This window comes from Bubalus kerabau, chromosome 8, assembly GCF_029407905.1.
Source record: "Bubalus kerabau isolate K-KA32 ecotype Philippines breed swamp buffalo chromosome 8, PCC_UOA_SB_1v2, whole genome shotgun sequence".
NCBI lineage: Eukaryota > Metazoa > Chordata > Mammalia > Artiodactyla > Bovidae > Bubalus > Bubalus kerabau.
This window is the reverse complement of record NC_073631.1, coordinates 111,783,336-111,808,484: the sequence shown is the minus strand read 5'-3', so window position 1 is coordinate 111,808,484 and position 25,149 is coordinate 111,783,336. Positions and strand designations below refer to the sequence as shown.

The window sequence follows — 25,149 nt, the reverse complement described above, 5'->3', positions numbered from 1 at the left end:
CGTAGACTTGTGTTTTGGCAGCAGTCATGAGGAAGACTCGCTCAGGATTCACCAAGGACACCGAGTGCCAGTCCAGCGATGTTTCTGAGAGGACTCCTTAAAGTTAGGACACAACACTAACCTACAACAAATGTTGTAGAGATGTCAGAAATGTCTTAAAGTTATTAATGGAAAACTCCGGAGTATAAGAATGTTAAAATGCATTTATTACAATAAGATTGGAGAACTTGCCATCTGCCCACACTTCGCAGGAGGGCTCAGAGAATAAACAGTTCACCAGCACAGTGAAGGATGCTCAGGTGCAGATGGCTTGTTCATTTTGATGGTTGGATTATGGCTGTCCTAGAACTAAGATATGTAGAACCAGTAGGAATGATGGGATTCTGGAATGGCAGAGACTAGGTGGAAATCCCTAACCTGACACGTAGTTACTGTAATGGATAGCAAGATTTATGTTGACAACCAAGGTGCCTTGATCCACAAAGATTTATAACCAAGGATAATAGACCATGGTGTTCCTAGGGATTAAAAATGTGGGAAACCAATTATTTGTCTTATTTAAGAAAAAAAAACAGAATTGTTAATGTAAATTACTACATTGGAAAGTTGTGATCTCTCATTGTTACTAAATCTGAGTGAGTTTACAGATCCAGAACCCATTAATAAAAAGGAGACAATGTTCCTTTAAGAAAGGAACTTGAAATATTCTTACAAGTATATAAAGTATAAACATCAATCTTGCCCTAATCTTCCCCTAAAGTGGCCTTCTGCTATCTCCAGAATAACTGAGAAGGGGACTACCCAAACATTTTTGTGAGTTATTGGATACAATGCCTAATCTGACAGTAATACCTGGGAATCCCAAAGGCCATCATGTTGCCTGTTAGAGTTAGGATTTATGGAGGCCAGAAGATAAATTAAACCCTGGCCCAAGAAGATATCACAGTGGGTCAATGGGTCCCCATTGATTAATGTGTAATTAGAATGGATATACTTAGGATCTGGCCAAACTCAGACCATACAGTAAAGAACCATTAAGGGAGAAAGAACTAAAGAGATTCTTTAAACTTTTTAGTTCTTTAAACTAAAGAGGTATACCTGAGGTATACCACGTGTTTGGTATTAAACCTGTTGAAATGTTTTATTTCAATGGAAGTATTTCAAGAAAATCCTGCTTTACACAGATATATAATTGGAAAAGGCAGAAATATTTTTATATACTTTTCAAATAATTGTGGTGCCTGTCCTTTGATACTACACCAAAATTCAATACTTAGTGACTATTTAAACATTAGTTGCAACTTGGAATCTGAAATCATCTCAACAAACTTTTCATACTTAGATACTTAAAAGTCCATTTGTCTCTATTGCACTTCAAATGGATCTTTTTATCCATCCTTGATTTTATAACATCTTCCAATTACCGACACATTTCATTAGGCAATATTAAAAAATCACATTCATTACTCTTATCACCCATCTCCCAAGAAAGTTCTTTCAGCATTGAGAAGCTGTCACAGGGCAGTTTAATGTTTTCTAGAATTTTAATTGTTCATAGAGACATGAATTTTATCATTGGCAACAAATTCTGTCAGTTATTTCCTTAGAGTTGCAGGCTCCCTTCATTCTTTTCTGAGATGATGCCTGCCAGATCTCCCTGTCTGAAAACCACAGTGTGTCTATCGGTTGTTCTTTCAAGCAAAAGTGATATTCTGTAGAAAAGAGACTGGAGTAATTTAGCCCCACAGTACTCTCCTAGACACAATCTTCATACTTTGATATGCAGCAGAAGTACTTCACGCATAATCTCCTTTCATCACACAGAATATGGAAAATACTCATTAAATATTAAAACAAATAACACCTTATGGAAAATAACCATATTTTCAAAACAGTGAGATGAATGACACTGCTTGCAAGACCAAAAATGGGTATGTTTTCTGTTTCATCAGGACATTTAAAACTGAGTGTCTGGTGGTAGGGAAGATATATCATATAGAAGAGTGAATACAAGATGGGCCCACTGCTTTTGCCTGTGCTAAAGCACTAGAAGAATTACCAGCCATTGATTTCTGCATCATTGGTGTAAATATCAACAGAATGAAAAGGAAAATAACACTTTATATTATTATGAAAATTTGGATCTGGGGACCAAGAGTCCAAGAGACCAGCAGGAATCTACAAACCATACTTGGAGAACCACCGTCTTAAAGCCAGTGAAGGCTGAGGCACCAGGTAGAAATAGAGCTGATGAGCCAAAATGTGGTCTAGTTGCAACAACACTTGTCAAGAATCCCACATGTGCAAGCAAAGGAGATTTAGTCTCCAGCATTCTTTCCACTATAATAGAAAGAGCCCCAAGTCCTAGGAGGCAAAGAGGGCAAAGTTACCTTTGAGAGGAATCCAGTCATAGCTCTTTCTTTAATCTTCAACTCAGATAATCAGAGCCCATGGAAATTCACAGTACAGTCCTTCATATCTGCTGAGAGTTGATTCCACAATCCCCACAAATATTAAATGTCACAAATGCTCAGGTCCCTTAAATAAAATGGCATGGTATTTGCATGTAACCTATGCACCTTGTCTCATGTACTTAAAACAATCTCTAGATTACTTAAAATACCTAATACAATGTAAATGCTATATAAATGGTTGTTAAAATGGTATAAATGCTATGTATAAATAGTCTCAGGAGCACAACGAATTCAAATTTTGTTTGGGGGAATTTTCTGAAATTTTTTTGTGAATACTTTTTATCTGCATTTGGTTAAATCCAAAGATGTGGAACCTGCAGATACAGAGGGTGACTCTGTACATTTTCCCCAGCCTCTTCCTATCCCTCTTAGGGCAAGGGACAATTATGTAAATAGACAGTCAAGAGCAACTCAACTGTCGGAGTTCCCACCGGTTGATACGCAAAATAAGATCTAAGGGGAGTCTAGAAATGGCTCTTTCTTCCCCCAACAGGCCTCCAATTTCCTTGGCAAGGAAATGGATCATTTGACTTTCTAAAACACCTCCACAGTCCCTAGCACAGCACTGGCCCTGTAATAAGCCTTAACTAAAAACCTGAATTCACTGATCTATCAATATAATAAGAAGCTGAGTTAATGTGTGTGGGGGTGATGGAGGGGAGAGTAATTGAGCAAAGATGCCCCAGGAAGAGATACTTCAAGTGAACTCCCACACAACAAAGATAGGCACTAATGATAAAATTTTCCTCGTGGCTTTTCCTTAATCGTTTACTTGCAGAGTGAATATTTTGAATGTGGTTTCATAGGCACCCCATACAGTTTGTCCTGTTATGTGAACAGCACTCGGGCTGCTCTTTCTTAGCTTGGCCTCATTCTGAGCCTTACAACCAACTGATATCCCATCACAGTGCAGAGACGAGGGGGCTGACAGCACCTCGCAGGCACCTGGGCAAGGGCAGGGAGTCGGGAAGCTGTTGGAAGGGCTGTGGTGAAGAATTCGAAGAAGGAGTCTAGCGCTTCTCGTGTTGTATATACAGCAAGGCCTGGAAATCTGTTTCTTAAACATGAAGTGCTTCTGGAGCACCTCCCTCAAAGCACCATTTTGTTACCGTGACATTTAAGACACATTTCAAACTTGAGAGTACACTCAGCAGTTTGATGCAGAGGAGTGTATGCTGGCATTGAACACGTTGCTCCAAACCCGGTGCCAAATACAAGTCAGACATTCTTCAGCTGAGCCTCTTGCCTCTGCAGAACACGGAGATAGATTCTACAGCCCCAAGAAACTAAATAACTTGTTCAGCATAACCCTCTGGGTAGACTACCTAGAACACCAACTTGTCATCATACATGTGTATATGTGTACATATATCTGCATACACAAATGTTCACACATGCATGTATATATTTATACACCTACACAAATATATATTTACACATATGCATACATGTATGGGGCTTCCTCAATGGCTCAGTGGTAAAGAATCCGCCTGCCAATGTAGGAGACGTGGGCTCCATCCCCGGGTCGAACAGATCCCCTGGAGCAGGAAATGGCAACCCATTCCGCTATTCTTGCCTGAAAAATCACATGGACAGAGACGCCTGGAAGGCTACAGTCCACAGGGTCACAAAGAGTCGCACATGACTGAGCAACTGAGCAGGGACACACATATATAATATATACCCTGTATACATTTTCTAGATATTTATTTATACAAAATCCTCTGATATTTTCTTGTTTGTTGTCTTTTCAGAAAGTAGAAATCCCATTGCCAGGCTTCATCACTGACAAAACAAACTCTTGTTGAAATAAAGTTTTAGGTACGATGAAAATGCTCTCAGCTTTCTGAAATTCCCTCTGCTCAACTGTTCATAGGTGAGTAAAAGTTCTTTGACAGGAGCAAATGTTTTATTCACAAATGTACATGTCTAAAAATATAGAGTTGAGACTGATTTTTAACTCCTTTGTACAAAAAAAGTATGGTTACTGAAAATGAATATTTTGTGTAGGGGGAGAGCAGAACTGAGAAGGATTTGGAACTTTTTTTCCCCCCTTGATTTCTATTTTTATTTATGTATTTAGGCTGCACTAAGCTGCATGCAGGACCTAAGTTCCCCGACCAGGGACTGAACCCTGAAGTGTGGAGTCTTAACCACTGGACTACCAGGAAATTCCCAGGACTGGGATCTTGAGGGCACTGGGTGCCATAACACAGTGTAAAGCAGAATAGAATATCCCCAAGGGGACAAAGGAGTTTTCAAAAATGGAGAGGTCAGAACTGCTGAAGAACAGCTGCATGCATTTCACAATTTTGTTGGGCTAATTTAAAAAATGTAGGCTTTCTGAAATAGACAGCACTATACAATACAGCCTTATTAAATAACTTTCCTGATGTGTATTTGCTTCTGCAAATTGTTTGTTATTCACAACTGTCCTAATGACATAGTTATATAGTTTTTCTCTTTGTTCAGTGTTTTCAGAAAAAAATATATTTTTAGTTATTGACAGTTTGATTTCTTTATGCACACTAAATATTTAGATTTTGGTCACTCTTCTACAACAAATTCTGCAAATGAACTGAAAAGTCCTAATTCCCTAGTCGTGCCGCCAGAAAAGGCATCTGTTTGTTTGTGTTGAAAAACCAGCATTTCTTCCCTGCCTCCTTCTCCCCCATCTTTCCATCAAATCTCAGTCCCTATCTTTATAAGTAACTGCTGATAAAGGCCAGGAGCCATTAAGAAAAAAAACACAGAATAAGAAAGCAGTCATAAAACTGCTGTAGGGCATCTTCTGTCTCTGCCTCAACAAACATCTTAGTGTGTAGATGGAGGTGTAACCAGGGAATTCAGTTATAAAATCTTGGCCCAACTCTGTTTCCAGGGATTTTACTATTCGCCCTTCACTTCTCTCTTCATCTCTTCTCCTCACTTTTCCCTCTTTTTACATCGCAGATGACCTGTGTCTCTCTGTCTGGCTCTCTGTGGTTCTGTTAATCTCTCATCAAAAGCTCAGCTTGTTCAGCTGGAAACTTCTTTTTTAGACTTTTTATCTTATATTGGAGTATTTAAAAGCAGAGACATCACTTTGCTGACAAAGGTCCATATAGTCAAAGCTATGGTTTTTCCAGTAGCCATGTACAGATGTGAGAGTTGGACCATAAAGAAGGCTGAGTGCCAAAGAATCGATGCTTTTGAACTGTGGTATTGGAGAAGACTCTGGAGAGTCCCTTGGACTGCAAGGAGATCAAATCAATCAATCCTAAAGGAAATCAAACCTGAATGTTCTTTAGAAGGACTAATGCTAAGGCTGAAGCTCTAACACATTGGCCACCTGATGCAAAGAACTGACTCATTGGAAAAGACTCTGATGCTGGGGAAGATTGAAAGCAGGAGAAGGAGACGACAGAGAAGGAGATGGTTAGACGACATCACCAACTCAATAGACATGACTGTGAGCAAACCCCAGGAGATAATGAAGGACCAAGGAAGCCTGGCATGCTACTGTCCAGGGGCTCACAGAGTCAGACACAAGTGAGCGACTGAACAACAACAAATAGCTAATTAACAACAAAGAGCTGATATTTCAGGTGAACAGCGAAGGGACTCATGCATACATATACATGTATCCATTCTCCCCCAAATTCCCCTTCCATCCAGGCTGCCACATAACATTGAGGAGAGTTCCATGTGCTAAACAGTAGGTCCATGTGCTACACAGTTATCCATTTTAAATATAGCGGTGTGCACACATCCATCCCAAACTCAACTGTAAACTTTTAACCCACATGTCTGGAACCAAATTCTATCTTAAGGATACCTCTGGGGTTTTGAGATCAACTCCAAAATGGTACAATACTAGAAAAAGAGACATGGGTGAGTACAAACACATTCTAGGAGTATTCTTTATGTTGTTTTAATTTTTTCCCATGATATGAACTAAGAAATAGAATGCATATAGAGAATATTAAAAATAGATCATTTCTTTGCATTAGAATTGGTACGTAATGACCCATTAAATATAAAATCTATCAATAGTTATTACAAATTCAGCCTTTCTGAGTCTGGGAAGACTCCAGGAGGTCCCCCCTCTCCTCTGTGTGACACCACCCAGAGCCTACCACTCTGTCTGCATGGGTTGGGTTGGGGGCCTTGACATCTGTGATCTGACATTCACAGCCCAGTGGCTCACAGCATATGTGTGCAAATCATCCTTCTGTTACTACACACTGAAACTTTTTAAAGGTTGGTAATTTTATAAACCCTTGTACAGTTACTCCATTTTGAAGAATAATTCTGGTGGTAATATGTCCAAGTGATTTATTTTCTACTTCATTTAAAATATTCTCGCATTTTTTTCTCCCTTAACGTTTTGTTTTTCCACTTTCATATTTTTAGCTCTTAATTCTTCTTTATCCTCAATTCCATCTCAAATAACAGTTAAGGTTTCCATCTCATTGCTTTTTATCATTTTGCTTAATTTTTTTTTTTACTACTTCTGTACTAATGCTTTTAGGATTTGGTTTTAGTCTTTCATTTTAAATTGAATCTATTTTGTCTGAAATCTAAAAGTTTAGCTTACATGCTGAACTTCCTTATTCTCAACTCTGCTGTGTTTAAGAGAAAATGAGTTAATATACTCTCATGTGTTTAACTTTTCTTCTGTTAATATTTTATGTTCTTACAGATTTTTATAACTTAGTTTCCCAACTGCTCCTCTCCTCTCATTTTTTTCTATATATTTTCATAATATATGGTGAGAACCTTGATCCACTTATGTGTAAACTACATAGTGAGTCTAAATCATCAAAAAATAGGGGAAGGGGAAGGTTTAACTTTGATAGTTGTCCTTATCCTTATTTTCTGGCTTTTCCAAACACATCTCCTAGACTCCACAGTGAGCGTGTCTGTGTGTGTGTGTGTGTGTGTGTGTGTGTGTCCGACTCTTTGCAACCACATGGACTAGAGCCTGCCAGACTCCTCTGTCCATGGGATTCTCCAGGCAAGAATACTGTGGGTTGCCATTTCTTCCTCCAGAGAATCTTCCCAACCCAGGGCTCAAACTCACATCTCTTGCATCTCCTGCACTGCAGGCAGATCGTTCACCACTGTGCCACCTGTGGAACTTCAGACTCCATACCTCATAATAATAAAAGTTAAAAAACAGACTTATGTCATACACTCTAACCTATATGTTAACCCTTAAAATTTTTTAGTTCTTACCAGATAGGCTTTTCTTCTTAAAAATCTCTAACTGTCCAAGCCTTATGCAGAAAAAGGGATGCCTCGACATTTTCATCTCTGCATGTGCTATACACATGTACCAAGAGGCTGGGGATTCTGCCAACTCGTAGTTCAAACAAGATTCTCAAGTCATTCCCCCTGGCCTGAAACCTACAGAGACCAGGTGATAATAAACCTGAATGTTTATTACTTATGATTGGTAATACAGTAGAGGAACCATAGAGACAAATTCTAGTTACACTTGTAAGCTCAATAAATTTCTTTGATTGTGTCAATTCCCTTCTCACCACACAGTTCTCCCTGTGTGGAAATCCAGTGATTTTTTTCACTCATTAGGTGAGTAAAGGTGAAGCTTCCAATGAAAACTTTATCTATATTCTGGGAGATGAGTCTTATTTTTTTTGTGAATTATATTAGACAGTCCCAGGATGGAAAACATATCAGAACCTAGAGAGCAGAGAGAAACATTTCACTTTAGGCCTTGCTTTTTGGATTTTTCTAGGAAAATCCTGAGATCAAAACTGGGTGGGTGAAGGTGTTCATTCTAAAAGACCATTGGATTTTCTTCTGGGAAGGATAGAATTACTGAAAGACAATTAATATACCAGAGTCTGGATAATAATCAAATTATCCCTGATTTTCTGCACTTTGTTACTTTGTTTCTCTGTTTTGAACCTACTCTGGAATCTTGCATTAACACTGAATTGACTTGAATTTCTATAATGCCCAATGGCAAGGAACATCTTTGCATGTGCTTCTTGGCTGTTTGTGTATCTTCTTTAACGAAGTGTCTGTTCAAGTATTTTGCATGTTTTTGGTCTTATTACTGGTATTAAGTGACTTCAGTCATGTCTGACTCCTTGTGACCTCATGGACTGTAGCCTGCCAGGCTCCTACTGACTTGTAAGAGTATTTAATAGTCTTAACACAAGTGATTTGCTAGATAGATATTTTGAAATTATATTTTCCAATCTGTGGCTTTTCAGTTTCTTAAAAATCCAGAGAGGCTATATAATTTGGCCAGGATCACACAACAACCCAGCCTGATTCGAATTTCACCATTATTTCTAATAAGCAGTAATAGAGGCAGAGTTTCCTCTGCAGGAACTTCACTGAATACTTAGGAAACATACCACAGATAGCGAGTGTGCTATAGGGGACAGGAATCTGTAATAACTGTGTTGCCTCTTAAGAAGAAACCCCTTGGCAATTTTCCTTGTGGGAAGACTACCAGGTTCAAGTATTAATAGTTGTCTCTTTGTTTTTTAAATAGTTTATAATGTAATGAACAAATCTTAATCTTGTTCTTTTTTTAAAAAAATCTCTCAATGTGCTGAAATACTGACTCTTGTTGTATATAAATGTAAGCTTTAATGGGATGCAAAAAAATAGCTTTACAAAAATTTCAGTGGCTAGTTTCTATGAATAGTAGTAAATACAAGCACAAAACTTTGCTGAATTAACAGAACCTGTCATTCAAGACCATAACAATGACCTCAAAGTTATTCTCATTTCCAAGGGAATATACATTCTAATAGAACATTCCCAATCCATGAAGAATATTGATGTATCTGTGCTGACCCATTTATATTCCTCCACTTCATTTCCCCCAAAGTAACTGTCAGGGCATAGAAGGGGATACAAAGTGACCTATACATGGATTCAGTCTACACCTTTGGCCTAATGCTTCTAACCAACTTACTGGATTTTTTTTTCCTCTAAAAACAAAACTTGTTCAAATGTTTCCTGATGATCTGAAAGAACTTCTACTTACATTCACAGTAACTAATTTATTTAAGACAGTTCCAAAATCCCTGAGAAGAATCATATTTCCTAAATAATTCACTTTAAAGGACTTTGGATCCCATTATTTACCAAGAAGTTGTCACATTACAAAAAGAGATTTTTATAATACATGCATAGTTTCCCAACTGAGACAAATGCATATTCTCTCAATTTTACAGATGCAAGTTGCTTTCTAAGTTCCTGCAACGCTCTCTAATTTTATAAAGTGAAGTGAAGTCACTCAGTCATGTCCAACTCTTTGCGGCCCCATGGACTGTAGCCTACCAGGCTCCTCCATCCATGGGATTTTCCAGGCAAGTGTACTGGAGTGGGTTGCCATTGCCTTTTCCAAGCTTTATTTAAAAACCTTTAAAAAAATCAGGTGGGGGTAGGTTTCCTAACCCAAGAACTGATCAAGGAGTTCTCTGAACTTTTGAGCGTTGGTGGTTGGCTGGTCATTTCTTGGAACCAATATTGGCTTGGTTCCAGTTGCTTACATGCAAAGGACAGGACACTGCAAATTTTAAAAGGGCAACTCACTACTTCCTTCTACCAAATTTGTAGACTTGTGAAATTTGTTATACAATCTGTCTAAAATGCATTCTACTGTTCTCCTTGATAAGTAGCATACTTCTCAAGCTTATGGGTCATTAGAACTACATGTAGACTTTGGACACAGCTATTACTCAAATGACCCCAATTCTACCTTTTAATTATAAGTATTCATTTTTCTCAAGAATATATATGCCTGTATTTTAAGTAGTTTCATAATGTTGTTATATAAAACAATAATTTCCCTCATCAATTCCATTTCCCCATTTCCTTTTCTACATGAGCAGCCACATTGAAATTTTTTTGTATTCATGTTTTGTTTTTTAATCTTGGTATTGGGTACATAGTTTGCTACATTATTTTTATATGTTATTCTTTATACTATATCTTTTGCTGAAATATTTCATAACAGATTTTTTAAACAACCATACTGAAAGGTATACGTGGAAGGATAATATTTGACAGTTATATCATGACTGTCTTCTACCTGCCTAATAAACAGAGGCTGTTACATTGATGAACATCAAGGCAGACTCTTGGTGAGAGGACACAGAAAGGAGAATCTAATCGTCATCTTCCCTAGGGCATCATGTACGGCTGTCTTCATGTGGCTGGCTTCCTTTACTTCTAGTAGCTATACTTTCACACAAAGTGCTATAAAGATTCCTGTGGCTTTGAGGCCATTTGAAATTGTAACAATCTGATACCCTCCTCTTATAGATAAATAGTTTGAGACCCACAGAAGTGAGTTTACTAGCTCAAGTCACAATACTAGATGAGGTACAACTGGGATCCAAACCCAGGACTTCTGAGCTAGTAGCCTTTCTGCTATACTGTATAACTATAACTTCTATACATTTGCCCTCCAAAATTTAGCTCCCCTCATCCATCTAGCATCTTCATTCATTTTCTTACCACTCTTCTTTTTTTTATTGAAGTTTACTTGATTTGGGGCTTCCCGGGTGGCACTAGCGGTAAAGAACCTGCCTGCCAAGGCAGGAGACATGAGAGACACTGGTTCCTTCCTTGGGTAGGGAAGAGCCCCTGGAGGAGGGCATGGCAACCCACTCCAGTATTCTTACCTAGAGAACCACATGGGAAGAGGACCCTGACAGGCTACAGTCCATAGGGTCGCACAGAATCGCAAGCGACTAAGGCAATTTAGCAAGCATGCATACTGATTTACAATATTATATTTGTTTCAGATGTACAAAGTAATGATTCAGTATTTTACAAGTTTGTATTTCATTAGATATGTTATTATTAGATATTCAGTAATTTTACAACTTTATATTCCATACCCTCTGATATATAATATATTCTTGTTGCTTATTTATTTTGTACCTTGACATTTGTATCTCTTAATCCCATATCCCTAACCTCCCTCTCATCTCACATGCTAGTAAAATAATGCTCAAAATTCTCCAAGCCAGGCTTCAGCAATATGTGAACCGTGAACTTCCTGATGTTCAAGCTGGTTTTAGAAAAGGCAGAGGAACCAGAGATCAAGTTGCCAACATCCGCTGGATCATGGAAAAAGCAAGAGAGTTCCAGAAAAACATCTATTTCTGCTTTATTGACTATGCCAGAGCCTTTGACTGTGTGGATCAAAATAAACTGTGGAAAAGTCTTCAAGAGATGGGAATACCAGACCACCTGATCCGCCTCTTGAGAAACCTATATGCAGGTCAGGAAGCAACAGTTAGAACTGGACTTGGACCAACAGACTGGTTCCAAATAGGAAAAGGAGTGCATCAAGGCTGTATTTTGTCACCCTGCTTGTTTAACTTCTATGCAGAGTACATCATGAGAAACGCTGGACTGGAAGAAGCACAAGCTGGAATCAAGATTCCCAGGAGAAATATCAATAACCTCAGATATGCAGATGACACCACCCTTATGGCAGAAAGTGAAGAGGAACTAAAAAGCCTCTTGATGAAAGTGAAAGAGGAGAGTGAAAAAGTTGGCTTAAAGCTCAACATTCAGAAAACTAAGATCATGGCATCCGGTCCCATCACTTCATGGGAAATAGATGGGGAAACAGTGGAAACGGTGTCAGACTTTATTTTTTTGGGCTCCAAAATCACTGCAGATGGTGACTGCAGCCATGAAATTAAAAGACGCTACTCCTTGGAAGGAAAGTTATGACCAACCTAGATACCATATTCAAAAGCAAAGACTTTACTTTACCAACAAAGGTCCATCTAGTCAAGGCTATGGTTTTTCCTGTGGTCATGTATGGATGTGAGAGTTGGACTGTGAAGAAGGCTAAGTGCCAAAGAATTGATGCTTTTGAACTGTGGTGTTGGAGAAGACTCTTGAGAGTCCCTTGGACTGCAAGGAGATCCAACCAGTCCATTCTGAAGATCAGCCCTGGGATTTCTTTGGAGGGAATGATGCTAAAGCTGAAAGTCCAGTACTTTGGCCACCTCATGCGAAGAGTTGACTCATCGGAAAAGACTCTGATGCTGGGAGGGATTGGGGGCAGGAGGAGAAGGGGACGACAGAGGATGAGATGGCTGGATGGCATCACTGACTCGATGGACATGAGTCTGAGTGAACTCCGGGAGTTGTTGATGGACAGGGAGGCCTGGCGTGCTGCGATTCATGGGGTCGCAAAGAGTCGGACACGACTGAGCAACTGAACTGAACTGAACTGAACCGCCCTCTGGCCCCTTCCCTCTCCCCACTGGTAACCACTGGTTTGTTTCTACGTCTGTGAGTCTGTTTATTTCGCTACACAGTTTGGTTGTATTAAGCAGTGTTTGTCTTTCTCTCTGTGACTTACTTCACTAAGCATACTATTCTCTAGGTCCATCTGCATTGCTGCACGTGAAAGAATTTCATTCTTTTTTTTTTTTTAACAGCGGAGGAATATTCCAGGATCAGGTCTGAGCTGGTTCTGTTCCCTTTAAGGCTGTGTTTACCCCTCTCCCTGCACCAGGCCCTTTGCCCCAGAGGGCAGGCATGCTGGAGGAAGTGTGGCTTGGTGGGCTCTCAGCTTGTGCAGGCCATAGACGGATGTTCTGGAGCACAGCCTGTGTGGGCACCACAACTCCACTCAGACGCAGCCTCAGGCACAAGCCGCCTTCTCCCTCATCACCAATAGCTGCTGCGGCCTCACCTGTCTGCCCAGGACCCAGTGGGCTTTGAGTTCTTTTCCCTGATCATGCCCCCTCCACCACCCTGCCAGATCCGGGCTGTACTGTGATGGGGAGTGGGTGGGCTGGAGCATTTGCTTGGCTCCCGGGCACAGCAAGGTGATCACAGAGAGTCCAGCAGGTCATAGAGCAGACCAGTCTCTGCACTGCCTCAGTCTCAAGAGTGGAGTCCAGGCTTCCCACAGCCCTTCTGTGAGTTTCAATGGTCCTCCAACCAGCCAAGGTGGCTGGTCTCCTGCTCATAGTTTCCCAGGACCGGGTGCGCAATCAGTGGGGCATACTACGTCCTCTCCAGGCCAGGTGTCCACCCATATAATCCCCCCTTTTCCTCTGAGACCCCTCCCAGGGGCCCTGGCCCCACTCCAATCACTTTTCTTCCCTCCTGCCTGATTGTGTGCTTTTCTTTCAACCTTGGTGGTAGAGGAGTACTTCCGCCAGCTTCCAGTTCATTTTCAATGAGAATTATTCCACATATAGATGTATTGTTGATGGGTTTATGGGATGAGTTGAGCTCCACGTCCTCTTAGTCCCGCTATCTTGATCTGAACGCCCTCACATTCAATTATTTCCAAACTGTCATTAAAAAAAAAAAGCTAACATCATTAAATAACATGTTTACTAATCTTGAGTACGTTTTAGTTTTTTCAAAAGAATACCCATTACAAAAGATGAAGCTTCATTTTCTCCCTAGCCCTCTGCACTTGCCTCTTCCTCATCTTCCTAGCCTCCCAGTATAGTAATAATTTAAAATAGACCATTATTCAACATTGACATTTATAGGACTGTGTGAACACTGTTCTCCACTGAGCTATGCCATAAACCATGATTGCTTGAGTTTACTGCACAATTCTTTGTTTTCCCTGGAGTTAATTGTACAATTGTTCATTTTTCTAGATAATTATCACTAATTTACCCCTTAACTTTCTGCCAATCCTGTATCTCCCCTTGGTAAATAACAAATGAATATAGTAGTCTGTCCATTTCATCTTCTTTAACAAGTGTATCCTGGAGTTATCTGAGGTGTTTTCATATGGATGCTTGCAAAGCCTTCATCCCCTCCTGGAGATTTCCTTTGTCTCCCCTCTATATTGGCTTTCCTATTTTTTTAATCCTATACCTTCTTCATTCTTGGGTTACTTCCTTATTTTGGCAGAGGACATTTTCCAGTGTCTTCCAAGATAGTATGCCTTGAAAGTAAATTTTTGAAAACTTAAGCTTTACTTTTAAATTTTACTTTTTCATACTCCACTGATAATTTGCCTGAATACAGAATTATGTGTGTGCTCAGTCCATCCATCCTGTCCAGCTCTTTGTGACCGTATGGACTGCAGCCCACCAGGCTCCTCGGTCTATCGGATTTTCCCAGCAAGAATACTGGCATAGGTTCCCATTTCTTTCTCCAGGGGATCTTCCCGACCCAGTGATCAAACCTGACCCAGGTGTCCTGCATTGCAGGCAGATTCTTTTCTGCTGAACCACTAGGGAGTTATAGATTAGAAATCATTACAATTATAGATTAGAAATCATTTCTTTAAGAATTTTGTTTTCCAGTTTCCAGTGTCTTAGAGAACCCATAAGATTCCTGATCCTATGTTTGAGATTTTCAATTTTTCTTGGGCAGCATTATTGTCCAATAGGAATTTCTGCTGACCCATATATGTTGGCCACATATGTAATTTTAAACTTTTTAGTAGCCCCATTAAAACATTTTTTTAAAAAACAGATGAAATTTGATATTTTATTTCATCAAATGTATCCAGAATATTACCATCTTAATAATAATAATATAAAACATAATGCATTTTACAGTCTTTTTGTTTAAGTTCTCTAAATCTGAAAAGTCTGCACTGGTAACATATCTCAGTTTGGACTAGTCAGGCACTCAATTGCCACACATGGGTAGTGACTACTTACTGGACAATGGAATCCAAGAAGCATTTAGGACGTTTTATTTGCTTCTGCTATTCCCATACATCATACTGATTTGCCTTGGTAAGGGCCAAATTGTGCCAATTTTTCTAGGGACTCACTGGGCCTCTTTCTTGACAACTCATGAGTATCAATTCTGGGAAAATTCTTTCAATTATTGCCTTCATAATTCTTCTTTTCTTCCATTTCCTGTGTTGTCTCTTTATAAAATTTCTGTTATTCAGACAATATATCTGTGGTCCTGGTCCTTTAACTTATTTTTCTGTTTTTCCATTTCTTAGTTCTGCTTTCTGGGAAATTTATTTTTCAACACTTTCTGTTGCATTACTATTCTTTTCTGCTAGCACACGTTTAATTTTGAGAAGCTCTTTGTTTCCTGCGTGACCATTTTTAACTGCATCTGTTCTTCTCTTGTGATATGATAGTGTATTCTTTAGCTCTCTAAGAATGTTCATGATGGTATTTTTTAAATCATTTCCTTTCTGTATAATCTGTTGCCTCAAAATTTCTTTTTTCCCTCCTTCCCTTGTTTAATCTCTATTTTTTGTTTATATAAGGGGTTTACATCAGTTATCCAGCAATGCTCAGTGGTCTGTTCTTATTTAAGAGTAAGAAATGAAGAGTTGATTCACTTAGTATATGAGTTAAGTCTCTCAAGCATTAACTTTATCATTGGAGGGCAGACAGAACCATTTTATTGAAGAACTAGGAATGTCAATACCTTTAGAACTTTCCACTTGAAATGGTAAGACTCTCCAAAGAAGGTTCTTCTCTTCTCCTGTTCAAAGAATAAAAGACTGACTATTCAATTCTAGGAGTAAAGTAAGCAACTGGGACTAGAGATTATCAGCTTCATATTGCGCATATTCACTTAATCAATGTTCAATATAGTATATCCATTTTCAATTCCAACTGATGTTGCCCATTTCAAAAACCCTGTATTTCACCCCACTAAAGAACAATTGCACTCACCTCACATGCTAGTAAAGTAATGCTCAAAATTCTCCAAGCCAGGCTTCAGCAATATGTGAACTGTGAAATTCCAGATGTTTAAGCTGGTTTTAGAAAAGGCAGAGGAACCAGAGACCAAGTGGCCGACAGCCACTGGATCATGGAAAAAGCAAGAGTGTTCCAGAAAAGCATCTATTTCTGCTTTATTGACTATGCCAAAGCCTTTGACTGTGTGGATCAAAATAAACTGTGGAAAAGTCTTCAAGAGATGGGAATACCAGACCACCTGATCTGCCTCTTGAGAAACCTATATTCAGGTCAGGAAGCAACAGTTAGAACTGGACATGGACCAACAGACTGGTTCCAAACAGGAAAAGGAGTACATCAAGGCTGTATATTGTCACCCTGCTTATTTAACTTACATGCAGAGTACATCATGAGAAACTCTGGATTGGAAGAAGCGCAAGCTGGAATCAAGATTGCCGGGAGAAATATCAATTACTTCAGATATGCAGATGACACCACCCTTATGGCATAAAGTGAAGAGGAGCTAAAGAGCCTCTTGATGAAAGTGAAAGAGGAGAGTGAAAAAGTTGGCTTAAAGCTCAACATTCAGAAAGTGAAGATCATGGCATCTGGTCCCATCACTTCATGGGAAATAGATGGGGAAACAGTGTCAGCCTTTACTTTTTTGGGCTCCAAAATCACTGCAGATGGTGATTGCAGCCATGAAATTAAAAGACGCTACTCCTTGGAAGAAAAGTTATGACTAACCTAGATACCATATTGAAAAGCAGAGACATTACTTTGCCAACAAAGGTCTGTCTAGTCAAGGCTATGGTTTTTCCTGTGGTCATGTATGGATGTGAGAGTTGGACTGTGAAGAAGGCTGAGCGCTGAAGAATTGATGCTTTTGAACTGTGGTGTTGGAGAAGACTCTTGAGAGTCTCTTGGACTGCAAGAAGATCCAACCAGTCCATTGTGAAGGAGATCAGCCCTGGGTGTTCTTTGGAGGGAATGATGCTAAAGCTGAAACTCCAGTACTTTGGCCACCTCATGAGAAGAGTTGACTCATTGGAAAAGACTCTGATGCTGGGAGGGATTGGGGACAGGAGGAGAAGGGAACGACAGAGGATGAGATGGCTGGATGGCATCACTGACTCAATGGACGTGAGTCTGAGTGAACTCCGGGAGTTGGTGATGGACAGGGAGGCCTGGCGTGCTGCAATTCATGGGGTCACAAAAAGTCAGACAGGACTGAGCGACTGAACTGAACTAAACTGAAAGAAAATAAATCTTTAAAAAAAAGAAAATATATCTTTAGTATTCTGAGGGAGTAGGGGAAGCTGTGTTATTTTTGCACTCTTAAGTTCTTTTATTGTGTTATAGTTTGGCATGGTTCCATAACATATTGGGAAATGCTAAGTAAAAGAACAGTATTGTTAGTTCCAACAATGTTGTAAGTTTTCCACCACAGTGTAAAAGTTTGAAATTTGGAAAACTAATGGGGACCAGAATTGTTTTCAAAACTTTTTCTCCGTGAAAGTACAGTGTCTCCAGCTTCCTTCGTCTAATCAGGTAGGAACAACCTAGCCAACCACAACTAGCTAGTGTGAAGTCTATACTACCTCTGAGCTTTAAGTTTGGCAGGTTTAAACCTGCCTCTCTCTCCTACCCCACTCTTAATCCCAACCCACTTGAAGGATGTGGCTGGGAAATACTGCCACCAGGCGGTAAGTCTTGGTATCAGTTCTGTTGTGTCTGCAAATTACATGTTGGGAAGGAGACACAATGTTTATCCTTTCATGTTTCTATTCATGTTATTTATGAAAAGAAATGTTTTATTCAAGAGTCTAAATATTTAAATATGTCATAGTAAGGTGTACAATTCCCATTTAAGTGAGCATTTTTCTTTGAAAAGTAATTTCTAAGGGGAATATGACATCATTCTTATTAATCTTTGTTATCAAAAACTGCTTAATATAACCCTGTTTTTTATTCTCGCACTATATAGAATACTTTTTCTAACAGATTTTTAATTCTAAGTTTCAAAGAAAAATTTGTTTTAAATATTTACATATGACTTTTTATTCTGCAAGTACTCTGGCCTTACAAACCTGAAAGATTTTTTGAACATCTCTCGATTTCCCTTGGTATTTCTTTCTCTGGCTACTGTACTCCTCTCATGAGGTAGTGATATCTAGGTAATTTTCCTATGCCTCATTATAACAGGAGAGACTATGCCTGGGACCAAAATCTGTATCAGTCAAAAGCCATTGTGAGAATGAATGAGTCTCTACTCAGCAATTTTAAGTGAGCAACCTATTAATACACACCGCTTAGACGGATCAAAAGGACATTATGTTGAGTGCAAAACGCTGCATCCCAAAGGTCATATCCTGTATGATTCCATTTATATGACATTCCCCAAATAGGGATGATGAGGAAGGAGAGATGGGTGTGACTAAGCGGTAGGTCTTTTGTAGTGATGGAGTAGTTTTATATCTTGATTGCAGTGGTACTTACATGAATCTACATATAAGACAAAATGATATAAAACTATATACATACAGTGTACTTCTTTCAGTTTCCTGGTTTTAATACTGTACTATAACTATGTAAGAGGGAATCATTGGGGAACTGACTAAAGGTACCAGAAACACTTTGTACTGTTCTTATAATATAAAAATGAATTTATAGCAATTTCAAAATAAAAACGTTTTTGAAAGAATAAAGAAATAAAATTTTAGTAATTAAAACTTAAATTCTAGACATGAAAGATTCCTTTGAAATGTGCCATCAGTTGTTGGAAAATTATATTCTATTGTATCTAGAAATGACAAGAAGCAATACAACTGTAAGATTCCAAGTAGGAACAAATCATTTTTATTTCACTCCATCATGTTCCCGATTACCATAGTGCAATTTATGTATACAATTTGAGAATCTATGTTCCACAATATCTATATTAAATTTTGTTTCATGAGTTCTAATTTCTAAATTTGTGCTTCTCTAATGGTGAGGTTTTTCAATGATTTAAACTTGAATGCTTGGACTCAATAATATGGCATCTTAGAATTTTTCATTTTTTTTATATATTACTCATCATACAGCTTTATTACTTCTTGAAAGATTGTTTTCTTTCTTACATTGTTTTGGGATAAAGACTGCTTAAAAATGGCAGCAAGAAGTCATTCAGAATAATAACAACATGTTATGGAGAAGTTTGGAACCTTTATTTCATGAAGGAAAGTCATTCTGAAGTTTTAATGATGCCCCTATAAATCATTATAATTATGTTATTGTTTGAACCTGTACCACCATAAAACAATGCATGATATTTTCCCAAATCAAATTTTAATGAATAACAACTTGATATTTATTGCATTGTTATTTTGGTAGCTTTTATTTAAACTTGAACCACATCAATTGTATGTCTAATTGATAACTAAAAGCATCCCCCAGCCTAAAAACTTGACTGTATTCTACTTATAAACTTATTTTTAAACATGAAACTTTCCTCATAGTAACACTGTTACTTCTATTGTGAGTTGACTCACATCTTAAGCCACAAAGTCAGATTTAAGGGCATAGGCTGTTGTTTTACAACCGGAACTGTCATGGACCTAGCCACTATCATTAAGGTCTTCTGTTGATGTTTCAAAAATCAAAGAAATGTACATTTCTTTCGCTAAGATGCATTCAAACCAGCAAATTCTCTCTCATATTTTCTCATGTTCTGTCCTCAGACTTTCAAATATGTTCCTGTCTTGCTCACATTTTGCCCAATTCTGGCCTTGTGCTGGCCTCCAAGGAAGGCGAGGCTTGTAGTCAGAAGCCCTGAATCTGTACAAGGCCACGGGGCAAGGCCAGAGGTTGACTCGCACCTGGTTCTTCCTTGCTGATTATCAAACCGTTGGCTCAGCTCAAAATGCAAATGTCAGCAGCTGTTCCATAATAAATGATGGAATCCCTTGGAACATTTCTCCTGTAGAGTGAGCAGTGTTTCCAGGACCTGGGAGGGACATTGTAAAGGGAAAGGCCCTTCTTCAATCTCTGGCTGCAGCTTGGCATTGCCATGGTGTAGATGTCAGGACATGGGACAGAGCTAGGCCTGAGATGCCATTCCAGAGCCTGGGCCACCTTGCAACCTCCACCTAGTAGGAGCTTACCATAGAAACCTGCACGCCTCAAAAGCTTCCCACCAGCAAGAGCACCCCAAAAGCCTCACACCCCAGTTCCCTCTGGAGCACCTCCATCCTCACGCCCTTCTTGTACCTGGGAGGTCAGCCTCTGGAATCCCACTTCTCTGCATCCAGGCTGCCACCACTTGCTTATCACCTGCTCCCTGCCGGCACTCTAGAGGTTGGCACTTTCTAAGCTCCTGCTGGGAAGCTGTGAACTTCCCTACTATCCTAGGATGGAGAAGGGGACAAACAATGGGGAAAATGAAGAAGACACTAAGCCTAAAGAAGAGGTTAATTCTAAATGTAGGGTGGTGCTGACGTATATGTACAAAAGTTATTCCATTCTTTCTGCTCAAGAACAAAGGAATTGCTTTTAACTAGGAAAAGGAGACTCAAACAGGGAGACAGCATGGGCTGAGATGTGAGAGCTCTACTGGACTGCCTGGTTGGCCTCTAGATAGCCTGTCGAGCAGCCAGTGAAGAGGTAGTAGTGTCTTTAGGGAAGGGAAGATGGAAAGTCTTCCAGGAAGTATTGATGCCGCTCTGGTCTCCAGAGAATGTTCTTGAACTCACTAGAGCAATATTTATCTGTAAATTATAAATGTCTAGAGTGCATGTATAGGGGAAGGCAATGGCACCCGACTCCAGTACTCTTGCCTGGAAAATCCCATGGATGGAGGAGGGGTCGCACAGAGTCAGATATGACTGAAGCAACTTAGCAGCAGCAGCAGCAGAGTGCATGCATATTTGAAGGAAAAGAAGCTGTATTTGATCAAATCTGTTAGATTCCTTTAGCATTATTTATATAGTAATGCTTCAGCAATACATGAACTCTGAAGTTCCAGATGTTCAAGCTGGTTTTAGAAAAGGCAGAGGAACCAGAGATCAAATTGCCAGCATCTGCTGGATCATCAAGAAAAGCAAGAGAGTTCCAGAAAAACATCTATTTCTGCTTTATTGACTATGCCAAACCTTTGACTGTGTGGATCACAATAACCTGTGGAAAATTCTGAAAGAGATGGGAATACCAGACCACCTGACCTACCTCTTGAGAAAACTATATGCAGGTCAGGAAGCAACAGTTAGAACTGGACATGGAACAACAGACTGGTTCCAAATAGGAAAAGGAGTATGTCAAGGATGTATATTGTAAATCTGCTTATTTAACTTATACGCAGAGTACATCATGAGAAACACTGGGTTGGATGAACACAAGCTGACATCAAGATTGCCAGGAGAAATATCAATAACCTCAGATATGCAGATGACACCACCCTTATGGTAGAAAGTGAAGAGGAACTAAAAAGCCTCTTGATGAAAGTGAAAGAGGAGAGTGAAAAAGTTGGCTTAAAGCTCAACATTCAGAAAACTAAGATCATGGCATCTGGTCCCATCACTTCATGGCAAATAGATGGGGAAACAGTGGCTGACTTTATTTTGGGGGGCTCCAAAATCACTGCAGATGGTGACTGCAGCCATGAAATTAAAAGATGCTTACTCCTTGGAAGGAAAGTTATGACCAACCTAGATAGCATATTCAAAAGCAGAGACATTACTTTGCCAACAAAGATTTGTCTACTCAAGGCTATGGTTTCTCCAATAGTCATGTATGGATGAGAGAGTTGGACTATAAAGAAAGCTGAGCGCTGAAGAATTGATGCTTTTGAACTGTGATGTTGGAGAAGACTCTTGAGAATCCCTTGGACTGAAAGGAGATCCAACTAGTCCATCCTAAAGGAGATCAGTCCTGGGTGTTCATTGGAAGAACTGTTGCTGAAGCTGAAACTCCAATACTTTGGCCACCTGATGCGAAGAACTGACTCATTTGAAAAGACCCTGATGCTGGGAAAGATTGAGGGTAGGAGGAGAAGGGAATGACAGAGGATGAGATGGTTGGATGGCATCACCGACTCAATGGACATGAGTTTGAGTAAATTCTGGGAGTTGGTGATGGACAGGGAGGCCTGGAGCGCTGCAGTCCATGGGGTCGCAGAGTCGGACACGACTGAGCGACTGAACTGAACTGAAGTGTTACAGTAATTCCAATCCCTAGGTAAATCCAAATTTTCTTTTTTTGTATCTCATTTCAGCCTCAAACAAGAAAAATAACCTCTGATATGTTTCAGAGATTAAACAAAATCCCAATTAGACCACTATTTGGTCAATGATTGCTTTTTTAAAGACATATCCAAAATACCAATTGTGTGAAGAACAAAGAGCCTGTTTAAGAACTCCTCAGTTTCCCACCACTTAGGGTGTCCATGCAGAAGCTGGACAACAACTAATCTGAAATTTATAGAAAGGATGCAAACCACAGAGTTCTTGTCCGTCCGTGTGGCCCATGATTCTAAAAGCTGGGGGAAATTTAGACATTAAAAAAAAAAAAAATGTAGTTCATTGAGTTATATTTTAACCTATAATTTAAATTTACTATTTATGTAGCAAAGATTTTTAATAGGTTAATTTTTTTTTGCTAAGAGTCAGCCTAAGTCCTTTAATCAAAATATAATTCATGTACGTGGAGTAGACACTCAGAAAACACTAGGTGATCTGAGAAGGCAATGCACCAAAAATTGTAAAGCAAAGAGGAATACCTACCCCTGAATTTTGACATTGACCTCTAAATATTGTTCTGTGTTAGACCTAACAGGATGAAGTTTTATGATAGGACATAGAAACATGAATTTAACTCTGAAGAAAATTCTCTTTGTAACCCCTTGAGGAATTTAAAGAGAATTTATTTAAGAATTTTAAAATAGCAGTCAATGTGTGCAATAGACTACAAAAATTAAATATTTTACTTCCAAAATACTATTAAGTTTAACACTTTATTTATTAACAAATAATTTCATTACCTCTTTTTGAGACAAACAGCTAAAAGTTAAACCTTATATTAGTTCAAAGAATTGGATACCAACTAATCATAAATCATTTATGTTGTAACTTTATTTTCTATTACATCAACATATTTTTCAGAGTTCATTGATGACCCACTTTAGAGTTTATGAAGCACAGCACCAGCATATGCTTAGAACCTAAGATTACTGCAAGAGAAGATGTGATCACAGTTTCAGAGGTGAGTTGTAATCCATTTTCTTTTGTAATATTTATCCCTCTTTTTCTACCGGCTAAAGCTTCCTGTTCTCCAAAATTCTTTGGCAATGACATTTTATCTCTTCATCTGTTCAAGTGTGGCAAGTTTGTATTTGACTCTACATGAAATTAAAATGTGTCACCCTTCTGCTACAGGCATCTTCTATTGCTTTTATAAATGTGTACATCTTCTGTCATGAATAGGTGGGCACGAGTTCATCCTTGAATAGATGGTATTGATTCACTAAACCCTAAAGATTTTTGACCTTTTTAAAAAGTGATTCCCACTGCACAAGATATTTTACAAAGTGACAAGGACTTCTGTGCATTGAGATTAAATCAGTACCATTTAAATTGAGCATATTTCCTAGGGAGACGGTTGACTGCAAGGTATTCAAAAATTGTGTTGTGTTAAATAAGGAGTATTCTGAACAGTTTCAATTGTGCTTTTTCTGAAATGGGAAATAGTGCAAAAAAATAAAACTCCATGCCATTAATTGAATCTAAAATCAGCAAAGGGATTAATAAGTTGATATTGATATAAATTAGCTATGAAGCTAAAGAATGCCTTTGGGTATGAAAGGAGGATTAAACCAGAAAGTAATTAGGCAACAAATGATCCAATTTCCTATGTAGAATTGAAACTTGAGAGTACGTGTGACTGAGAGTCAAGAAGACCTGAGTTCTATTCCTACCTCTGCTCCCTGGTGAAATTTATTTTGCTTCCAAGTGTGCCATCTTCTCCTCAAAGAAAAACTGTGGGTTGAACTAGACAATGGAGAGGATCTTCTATACATCTGACCCTCTGTGATTAACCAGGTCCACATGTCATTCAATAATAACCTCTGGTGCAAGCAAATTAATTTCAACAAAAGTTTTATACTCATTAATTCAAGAAATATAAACCAAGTATTATGTAAAAAATGTTGTAATAGACATTTGAAATGCAAAGTTTGAGAAAGGAAATTTCAGTTTAATGTATCTGTACATCATCCTGGTAGAGGTGTCTGAAGACGTATGGAAACGCAGTTACAGAATTTAGGAGAAAGTTTGAACCGTTCCAATCTTTGGATTTGTGAGTGACCACCATGTATTAACACATCTCTTTTGCATTCCAAATGCTTTAAACAATATGAATAGTTAGTAGTATGGTAAGCATCAAGGGTCACATTTAGTGAGGTAACTCATAGACTGAGGTCTCTTAAAGCTACAGAATCTGGTAGCACACAGCATTACTATTGATTCTTCTTTCTCAAGTACAAACGGCCTTTCTTTTCCTCCTTCCTATATTTTCCATACCTATCATCTTTATGTCTCTCATTTAAAAATGTCTTACAGTTATTCAAATGACTTCTCAAGAGTGTATGTATTTCAAACAGAAACTGTTATTTTAGTAACTACAGGGGTTATCTGACAACAATGGAATGTCAGGCATCCGTGATAAGCTCTTGGAGGACTATTTCTGTGAAAGGGGTATGACCAAGGCCTTAAAATTATATCATTCAGGTGAACATAAGCTATGTCACTGTGGAGAGCATTCTTGAGTTTGCATTTGCAAGCCATAGTAAATCATGCCATTCTTGAGATCAACCTGGTACCCTCCTACTTACTTCCACTTTTAACATTGACATGCACAGTCAAATCACATTGAAAGAGTCTAAATTAGGAAGAAGGAAAACTGTCTGTATTTGCAGAAAATGTGATAGAATATGTAAAAAGTCCTAAAGACTCCACATACAAAATGTTAAAACCAATAAACCAGTAAAGTTGAAAGAT

The 25,149-nt window shown here is 38.8% G+C and overlaps 1 long non-coding RNA gene across 1 annotated transcript in view; it reads left to right on the top strand.

Annotated features, from left to right (window-relative positions):
- Positions 1-4,226: 4,226 nt before the first annotated feature.
- The window catches only part of LOC129658748 (uncharacterized), a 59,682-nt gene continuing 38,759 nt past the window's right edge, over positions 4,227-25,149 (top strand). The window contains exons 1-2 of the long non-coding RNA XR_008717505.1: positions 4,227-4,350; positions 23,257-23,356. This is a non-coding gene — a long non-coding RNA (uncharacterized LOC129658748). The remainder of the gene's footprint in view (positions 4,351-23,256; positions 23,357-25,149) is intronic.